Source organism: Excalfactoria chinensis, chromosome 2 (genome assembly GCF_039878825.1).
Source record: "Excalfactoria chinensis isolate bCotChi1 chromosome 2, bCotChi1.hap2, whole genome shotgun sequence".
NCBI lineage: Eukaryota > Metazoa > Chordata > Aves > Galliformes > Phasianidae > Excalfactoria > Excalfactoria chinensis.
In genome coordinates, this window is record NC_092826.1 from 22,939,340 (window position 1) to 22,950,094 (window position 10,755).

Genomic DNA, 10,755 nt, shown 5'->3' on the forward strand with positions numbered 1-10,755 from the left:
GTACAGTATCACAGCATCAGAGTGAATCTTTCCCTTTTTCACCACTCAGTATAAAGCATTCCATGAAGATGGTACAACCAAGCTGTACCTGGCTCCCCTGCTTTTGGTTCTGAAGGAAGAAGAGGACTTTCCTTAGTGAGGGAGAGGAATTAAACAAATGCAGCATGTCAGGACACCATGTCAGATGGATCTGGGAAGACCATTAACTGCTTTGTTTCAGAGTAGCTCCTTTACCAACACCTAGAATAGCTTTAGGCTCTGTCATAAGGTGCACATTAGTGACCAATGCACTGAGGATTTTCTGTTACTCAGTATATCCTCAGAGATTCCTAGATATGACATCCTACAACAGAAGAGCTCATGTCAAGGCAAGGGGAGAATATTCTGCAGACATGACTTTTCTTGCACAGTTGCAAAGGCAATGTTTGTTTTGCAGGTGAGCAGCATGTGAGTGAGGTTTCCTTGCTGGGCTGGAGAGCTTAGAGGGTTCCAGCAGATTATCAGCCACATCTGAAATTACTTCAGCAGTGCGGAGTTGTTAGAGTCAGTAACCTCAGCTACTGGATTTATTTTTTCCCTGTTCTCATGTGTCACATTCATTCATAGCAGCCCTTACTGTAGTGCACCTTACCAGCATAAGGCAGCTCCTTTGGCACACATACTGTATAATAATCTCTTACTGCACATTACAATTGCAAATTAGAGCTAGCTTTAATTTAAAATGTAAAAAATTTCATTTTCTTGAGGTAAGGATTGTCAGAGGAATAAACCTGTGGGTGTAATATACCCGTGGGTATTGGCAGTTCTGAAGCGTTGAATAAATGAAAGCCACAAAGCCTATATTTTTGTGTAGGGTAAATAATGTCACACATAAATATTGAAGTATTGAACATAAAACACTCTATGCAAAAATAGAGACTTTGTTTGCTTGATTCTCCCCAATGTGTTAGAAAAGCTTTAACCCAAGGGGACTGTAAGTGCACTCTTTAAAACGGATTGAAGTGCTGTATATTGTCTATAAATTTCTCTATTGAATTACTGTCTTATTTTCTGTTTGCAGCAATGTATTGTTTTGTTTATGAAGACTATAGCGCAGCTGGTATCTTTTGGTGTACTGTAAGACAAACATCGTGCAGTATGTTTGCTAAGTATCTGTAAATTTGTGCTTCCCAAATGAGACAGAATCTCACATTCCTGAATGCACTTCCCAGCAGTGCTGGCATTTGGCCACAGGCAGGGCTGGGATGTTGGACTGGGCACAGGAGATAATGGCAGCTCACTCAGGATTTGGGGTCAGGATTTCCCTTGGTCAGGCTGGCAAAAAAACATTGAGAGCCCTTTTTCTGTCTTTGTAGTATATGGTCCATTTCCTAAGATAATCCATTTCATCACTAGCTGCTATTATGAGGACATAAGACACCAGGAGGTGCACTTTGACCTCCCTGCTCCCTTCTATCATACACAGAGTATTTGAAGCTTTTGGCCTTTTGTGCTAAAGGTCCAGTTTTGTTGTAGGATGTCAAGGCTCCTTTTGTAAGGGGCACAGAGCATAATTCCTATGATGCTTTTGTCACAACAGTGTATTTGTTTTAATGACAACTAAGCCACCTTTAGCAAAAGCGATTGACCCTTGGTGATGGACTGACTTTCTTGCCATCGGAGCACGGAACATTTGTTTTGACATTAATGTGATAATACTAGTACTGGTATTTTCTCTTAGTATTGTGCTCTGACTCCCAGCCCTATGTAGCCAAAAGCTGTGAATGCAAAAATGGCATGTTCAGTAGTTTGAATTCAGAATCTGAATAAGGAATATTTTGCATATCGAATTTGGATCTTTTTTTTTCCTCCTCGCTTAGCATTTAAAATGAAGAATATAAAGTCTGTTTCCTTCACATCCAGGGCACTGTAGCAGGAGGTTTTGTAACCACTTATAAAACCAGCTATTTGAGGCTATGAATCTAGAAGAGAAGATAAAGGAAAATGATATCATTTTCAATGAAGCAGAAAGTGAAGGGGGGAATAAAAACATAGAATGAATGAAGAAAAGAGCATTAATATTATCAGAAATCAATTATTTCTTCTGGGATAGTTTAAAGGAAAACAAAAAACCATTAGGTGTTTGACACCAGAGGAAAATCTTAGATATTACTGCATATACTTCTGTTTGATTGCAGTTCTTCCTGGTGTATCTTATTCTTAGCCTGTGAGGACAGTATTTTCCTGGGCTGCACAAGAAGTTCAGGGCAAGAGTTAGTCTGAGATAAGACTTGCACATTTGAGTGCCTGAATACAAATGTCTTAATCTAAAACAAACCTAAAAAGGTCTGTCATTCCATGGCTATTCCAAACTGATGTCTAATTTCAATTATGCTCATTGAACAGGAACAGTCATCTCCAGAGGAACTGCCATCATGACCCCGATGAATCACTACTAATTGGTTTGAAGTATGGAACGGAGAATGGTGGTTTTACCACTCTGAAGGCAGGATTCTTTAGGCATAGTAACCAGCAGATATAGAGTATTTTGCTGCCCATCTACACTTCCCATAGAATTAGCTTTTGAGCACTCTTACCAGTGGGTTGTTAGTGCATCAGGGTTCCTTTCAGCTGTGGCATGTGAACTGCAAATACCACTTGCACACGTTACCAAGTGCCAAGGACTGACTGCAGGCTTCTCTCTTTGGATAGCTCACTTTAGGCCTATAAATGTCTTGCAAAGGTTTAGCACACCCATGATTAATTCCTAATCACAAAATGAAGAGAGGAGGGAAGACATATCATGACAAATAGGACAAGTTTCTAATCTGGCAATGAATCAGATGATGTTGAGATTTTTCCCCAATGGCTAGAAGTACCTTGTGCTTTCTCTCACTGAGGTCAGCTTGAAGTTTATAGAGGTGAAGCCATGAATGGATAATTGCTAGGGCACTCCTGATCTCCAGCAGCTGGAGCACTGAAGTTAGAAGCTCTGTTTAACTCTGCATTCTCTATGTTCGGATCAATAGTCGTTCTGTTAGGAGGCAAGCAGCATGACCAGGCACAAAGGGTTGAGTCCTTTTTAATTAGGTCTTCCCATGATGATTATTTTCCTGGCATACAAAAAAAAGGAAAATTAACCTATGTGTACCTTGCTTCCAGTCCCTCTTCAGGGGTTTCATTCAACATGTCAGTGATCGAGAAAGAGAATAGTAGATATTTATCTGAAGGGAAGAAGGTGGTAAATAGTTACCCAGGCTTGTGAAGTGCAGGTGTTCACTAAGTGTACCCTGACATAAATATCTTCCTTTTTTATTTGGCTTCTTCTGTTTGTTTGCTCTCTCCTGTTTTATTCAGGAGCAGCTGAGTGTTACCCAGCAGGAATATCCACCTGTGGTCACTGGTTAGCTATGCCATAAATGTTTCTGGAAGCTCATTAAAATAAATCCAAATTTCAAGTCATTTTCTTTGCTTATGAACATTCTCTTAAAAGTGCTGCAGCCAACACAATATTACATGAAAATATGGGTGTTTTTTTTTTTTTTTTTTTTTTTTTTTTTCATAGACTTGTCTTTTATATTACTTTAAAAAGCAGTTGTTTTAGAATGTAATGTATTATTACAGCAAGCCCATTCTTCCTCAATAAGCTGCAACTTGAGTCTTAAAGAAATGGTTCACAGTGCTGGAAATTTTGCTTTACGGTTTTCATTACCAACATACAGTTTGTTTGAAACACTGGCCCTATAAAGAACCATTTTTTTAACTCCCCCTTTTTTTCTTAGTCAGTCTTACTGTCCAGTTCTGTTTTCCTGGGTCAAATCTTTTATATAGATACTTCTCAAATCATTTTAAAATGTCTGGCTTGAGTCAGAAAGTCCTTGAATATAGAGCCATGCTCAAAAACATTTGTCACATTTTTCTAGTTGATTCCCCCTCTCCACTTCAGACATTTCACCTTCACATTTCACAAACCTTCATTATAGCAACATCCTTTTACAGTGAATTTTAATGCATGAAAGCACAGTTACATTGGTGATTTCTGGTTGGAAAGAAATTATTAATATGAAAATGACTTCTTTGTTGTCTTCTTTGAGGGACCAAATCAAGGCATTGACTTCATGCAGTGAAACTGGGAACCCTCAGCAGATTTACAGATGATGCCAAACTGTGTGATGCGATCAACATGCCTCAGGGACAGGATGTCATCCAGAGAGACTTAGGTTCAGGAAGTGGGCTTGGGTGAACCTCATGAAGTTCAACAAATCCAAGTGCAAAGTCTTGCACTGAGTTGTGGCAACGCCTGTTATCAGTACAAGCTGGAGGATGAAAGGATGGAGTATAGTCCTGCCAAAAACCACTTTGGAGTACTGGTGGATGGGAAGCTGGACATGATCCAGCAATGTGCCCTCACAGCCCAGAAAGCCAACCACATCCTGGGCTGCATCAAAAGAAGTGTGGTCAGCAGGATGAGGGAGGTGATCCTGCCCCTCTGTTCTGTGCTGGTGAGGCCCCACCTGGATTACAGTATCCAGGTGGGGAGACCTCAGTAGACATTCAAGATCAGTCTGGAGGAGCTCTGAGCAACCTGACTGAGCTGTAGATATCCCTATTCATTGCAGGGAAGTTAGGCTAGATAACCTTTAAAGGTACTTTCCAAATCAAATGACCGTATGTTTCTATGTAAGAATGGAGCACAGAGAGTCTCCCCAGCATTTTTATTGTCTTTCTATATAAGCAGTAATTCCTGTATTTTATATGCGACTCAAAGTATGTTCAGATTTGTGGTAGATGCATGATGATTTACCAATGAGGATTTAATTTGTCAAAAATTGAAAATATTATGTAATAAAAATCTATTTTATTATTTGTTGTTGTATGCAACATAGTAACAAAACCCGGGCAATTAAAGCTTCAAGCTCAAAATGTTTCTTTGCCATGTGCAAGTCTGCAGAAACGTGATATACAGAGACTGAATGCTATTAAATGTACAGCTTTTTGAAGTTTCTTCAAAAGAGAATAATGATGATGTCAGTTAAATGTAGAAGGTAGTGTCTTAATTATTATTCCTTGGGAAAAAAAAAAAACAACAACAACAAAAAAAAAAAAACACGAGAAAAAACAAACAGAAGGATGAAAGTAGTGGGCATTAAATTTCAAGACATGGTGTGGTCAGCGCTGAGAGAAATTGTTCAAGGTGCATCCCAAAGTGTGCCCCCGGTGGCGCAGTGGTATAAAGTGCTGCTTGCGGCACCGAAGGGCCCGGGTTCGAATCCCCCCTGTGGAGCAGGGGGTAGAAGTGCCACTTCGCTACACAGAGGGCTCAAAACCCAGGAGTTGGACTCGATGATCTCTAAGGTCCCTTCCAACTCGTACAATACTATGATACTATGATGATGATGAAAGGTGAGCAAAGAAGAACACAGAGACTTGGAGGGTCGTGACAGTTAAGAATTGGGCATGACAGACTTTATCAAGCAGGTCTTGGAGAAAGGATCCTGCATAGGTCTCGAATACGGTTCAGTGATTGTCATGCCCTTCCAGCTGGAGAACCCTGGGCAATAATCTCAAGTGGAAATCAGCTGCTATTGAACATGTATGGTCGGAAAGATTTTTGTACCTGAGCAATGATGTGCTTCATATAAACTAGTTTTTTTGTCTATGTTACGTCATTACTGTTTTCTTTCTGTAATAGGCAGCTTTCTTATTCATGTTTAATTCATAATGGAAACTTTGGTCAGCAAGCAGATATTGGAAAAGAATATTTGTCATTTAGATATTCAAATAATTAATTTTCAGCATATGTTATATTCCAGTGGGGAATAACAGGCTGTTGTGTTTGGGGATGAATACATAAACCATTCAGGAACTGTTTGAAAATAATTAAGGAAATAAGATGCCTAATGTATATAAAGTGGGCTTTTAATTATAATAGAAAATAAATTCTTCAGAAATCATTTGTAAGATAACTTACTTTTCAAGTGTATTTTGGCAAGATTTCAAATAATTTATCAGCTAGTGATCACATAGTTTGTGACAGGATTATAACTAACCCAGCACACTATACCAGTCCAACTACAGCAGCTCTGCTTCCATCAGTATCAAGGGAGGGCTGGGGATGTACAGAAAGAGCTGCATTCGGGTACTTCCATTTGCAACGTATTCTAATATTGCAGTACAAGAGGAGAAGTGCTCTGTTGTGCTAAACCAAAAAACCTGACCAAAGGGTGCTGATAGGATGGTGGCTGCTGGGAATGTAAAGAAGTGTCTACTCTGCTCTGCAATGGTGGCTGCATGGTAGGTGAACCAATCTGTTATTGAAACCAGATTTAATCTGGATCCAAAATGAGTATGTGAACATTTCTACTAAATTAGCCAAAGCATACAACACAGTGTTTAGACTTAATGCTTCATGCTAGTTTCTTTATTCCTCTTGCAAAATGTATGGCATCAAGGTTTGTCAGAAAGTTTTGTCTGAACTTTTGCATTCCAAATTCCAAACCACGCTACAGTCCGTATTCTGGTGTTTTGTGTGAAGTTACAATTGTAGAAAACAGTAATGTTTCTGTGCTTCTATTAGTGTTCTCTTTCTTATCAATATTTTCAGTGAGTATAGGAAGAATTCAGAAGATGTCACCTTAGATTACAAACTGCTTATTATGGTGTATTTTCAGGAAGATGAAAATAAAAAGGAATATACCTTGGGTTTAATATGTAAGCCACCACTCACATAATTGTGAGAAGGTGCATGGTTCTATATCATCGCTGGTTGTATATCATAACCACCTAACCCTACTTATTACAGAAATTATTACTTATTACTTCCAACAGCAGCCGGGGTTGGAAAGTGTCCTGGAAATCATTTTGTCCACCTTGCCCCCAACTCCAATTTAGGGAATATTTTTACTGAACAAGGAGTATTTCACTTGAAAATAAAGCATTTATGCTTCTGAAACCTTTGAATTTGTATTACTCTTGACAGAGCGACCTTTACAAATAATAAATTGAAGGTAATTAGACTAATTTTTTTCTTCTGAAATGTATATGATTCTTCTAAAATCTTTGTATAGCTTAGAAACTTCTATAATATTTGAGGTTTCTGTGAACTGTTCTTTGTAAACAGCATATTTTCTTCAGCTGTGAATCCCAAGCTGTATGCAAAGCCAAGACTATAGCCCACAGTTTGCATTAAGTAGCATTTGATTAGGTGGTAATAACATTAATTGACACCCAGAATCAGTTGGCTGTAGGTGATCTGAAGCGATAATGCACTGGAGCTAACCATTCTGTTTTAAGTCAAAATGCTCCCTCAGCCTAGGGAAAGATGCAGGTGTTTGGGATAAAAGAGTGATTTGTAAATGAAGAACATGAACACTGTGATTCCACTTCATTACTCTTCTGCTGTTCTTTAATGTAAAATGATTACTCTATTGCCACTTTTCTTCTATGTTTTGTAAGTATTAGAAAATTAAGCAGTAAATGCTTAAGAAAAAAATATGACCCAAATATTAAGAAAATCAAAGCAAAGAAGAAAAAAGATACTGAATGTTTGTGAAATAATTTAGAAATATTTCTTATTCAAAACAGTGCATCTATTATTAAAAACTCTTGCTATAAATGGGTACTCCTTTATTTCTTCCTTGGCTTTGTGATGACAAAGCCCTCAAAATATTGGCCTTCCTGGAAAGATTGTTTCTACTTGCTTTGTGTATTAGGGTCTTCACAGAGGTAGAATATATGTATGCAGCTGGCAAAGCAAATGTGTTAGTGAATGATAATTGTTCCCCAATTCCCACAAATCCTTTCATAAAATATAGACCTCATTGTGTTTTTTAGGGACCTTTCTCGTATTTAATTAACAACTGAACCATTGTTGAATTGTTTTTGATACAATCAGGAATAAGGCTTTTCAGTGATTCTACTTGGCAATGCTAACTGAGGGAGTCAGTGCTCTGGTAATTTTGTGTTCCTGGGAAAAGCAAAAACAATAAATGCATATAAAATTAGTATAAGCATATATGTATGTATATATGTAAGCATGTAGTTTTAAATATAATTTGTCTTTGTTGTCAAATTACAGGTGTACACTTTGTATTCTATTGTATTCTTTTATAATGATTCCCTTGTCCTGTAATTTTCTGACCCCAAGTCCACAAGGTAATGGAAAATGACACGGTTATCAGTGTGTGTGTAGTAACAAAGCTGGAGCAACCCTGGCACAATCAGGGAGGTCTTCTGCTGTTGGAGGCCACAACATTTTTTCCCTGCTCCCAGAGCCTGGCTTCTGGCTTTGGGCAGAGAACAATATAGGATGGTCAGGCAATAAACCAAGGGGCATGCCTGTAGTGCCTCTGACCAGCTTGTGCATAAATTTAGAGTTTACAGCTTGTTTTGCTGTGAAGGATGATGCTCCCAGTATGGGGTAGAGATAAGTTTTATGTTATGTGAATAAACACAGTCCTCCTTTTTTAAACTCATACCCTGTATTTATCTATTTTCCAAATGACTAATTCTTGTGGATAATTCAGAATGAGCCTTTGGCATCCTTAGTTGTGTCCAAGAACAAAAGAAAAAAAATATATTTAAATAACAGGAAAGAACAAACAAATAATTACTGAAAACACATATAGTGATTAGAGCTGTGTGTTGAAGAAAACAGCATCTAGACATGTAGATCGGTATTTCAGATGCCATGCTATTGGAATGTCCTTGCCATTTCTATGAGTAAATCATTTGTATAAAATGTGCAAGAGAAATGTGCAACATAAACACAACAAAGATCCGATTCTTTTCTTAAAGACTATTATACAGCTTACATAGCTTGTGATTCCCAAACAAAGGGGTTTTGTCAGATTGGAAACAATATGCATTGCTGCAGGCATGAGAAAGGAGAGCTGTATTTGGAAAGTATTACAATTATAATGGGAGTAGATTACGAAGCAGATAATTACGGTATGATACAGGATCTTCCCTTCCCACTGGGATTCATTCTCACTCTGTTGGTGTAACTTATAGCCCCAAGGAACAGCCTTTTTAGTTTCAAGCCTCTCCTTTCTAATCTCTTGGTCTTTTAGCGTTTTATTGCATTAGCCACAAAGGTTCAAGGAGGTCACTCCAGAAGATATTCTCTCCAAGGGATTAAAATGACTCAGAGGAACAAAGTAATTTGGGAGACTTTTTGCAGGAGCCTTCTTCCACCTTCAGCCTGCAAAATGTGTCCTCTTCCACTCCTGCAGGGCCATTTCTGAGGTGCTTCACTCCTCTGATTTGTATCATTCTGCCTTCAAGAGGATAAAAAAAGAAAAAAAGTATGTAAACCTAAATAGACTTCATTGTCAAACTAAGTCTGAAGAATGGAATCAGTATAAACTGCATGTATAAATGTATGTGCTTGGAAGATTATTCCGAACACTGAAAATAGTTGTTTGTATTTTTATTGATTATTAAAACATTTCTACTCATTGAATTATATTTGTCTTCTGAAGTATCTTTTAATATTAAAAATAAAAAGAAAGAAAGAAAAAAAAAAAAAGATTTTGAATAGGGGAGAAAACTTACTGATGCCTTTTTAAAGTCATCCCAGAAGAATGACATAGATTAGAGGTTTGATGTGAATTTTATTTCTGAAGCACTCTGACGGGGTTTTGAACATAATTATTCAATAAGATGTCAGAAAGGAATATGAGCGTTCCAAGCAGGGAAATTAATCCTAAATTTCCAATCACTAGGCTGAATGGTCAACTGTAGAAACAACGAACAAGAAACACGTGTTAGTATTCTCTTTATCTGATACAAAATGTTGTTAACTGAGTTTCTGATCTGTAAATAGAAACCCACCAATTTGTATGCTAAGCACATGTATAAGGACAAGAGAGGACTTGTAAGTGGAATGCAGAATCACCTTGAAGTGCTTCAAAGTTATCCAGAGTCATCAAAACAGTAACTGAAAGTACCATCAAAGCAGTAAGCAGCATAGCCTCCATATAGCAATATGTACATAATTAGAGGAGAGCCATCTGTAATGCATTATGAACAAGTGTGTTCTGGATATTGATCTATTAACACATACATATATAAATGTATTAAATGTTCTGAGATATGCAATGATGTGCTTTCTGCCAAAGTAAAGCAAAAATAATGTTAAAATCATTTTTAGTTATGTTATTTTCTGTGTGTATTTGAGCATTCCTGTATTTTGTCTTGATTACTTATACTAAATTTAGCCTTTATTGATTATATTTATGTGAAATGTCTTCCATTAGAGCACTTGATATAGATTAAAAAATGCTTTTATCTGGTCATTCAACCCATTCTAGTCCAATGTACATGCATATTATGCATCCAATTAATGTATTTCAATATAGAGTAAACGTATTGGGAAAAGTTTTATAATTGCTGAGGTTGCTGGAAAAAAGAATGTATATATTCATGAAGTGAACCCTGTAGTTTGATGTTTTGCATAATATAAGCCCTAGAACATCACCAAAAGGCAGCTCTTCTTGGAGAAAAATGCTGACTTCATTGTTTAATAGAAAAATAGAAAATATTATTGATTTCATAGTAAAGTTATATATGCAGACTTATTTGAGATGGAATCATGTTTAATGCATGTCTGTTTCTATTTATTTTGCAGAAAGTTTCGTGCAGTTTGATATTACTGAAAAAATAGTACTACAGAGCTGGGCTTACAGCTTGTGTTGTGGTAAGGATGAACAACTTTTAAATGCATACTTGATAGCTTCATATGCATACCATTTGTGTTTGATAATTAACAGCTGT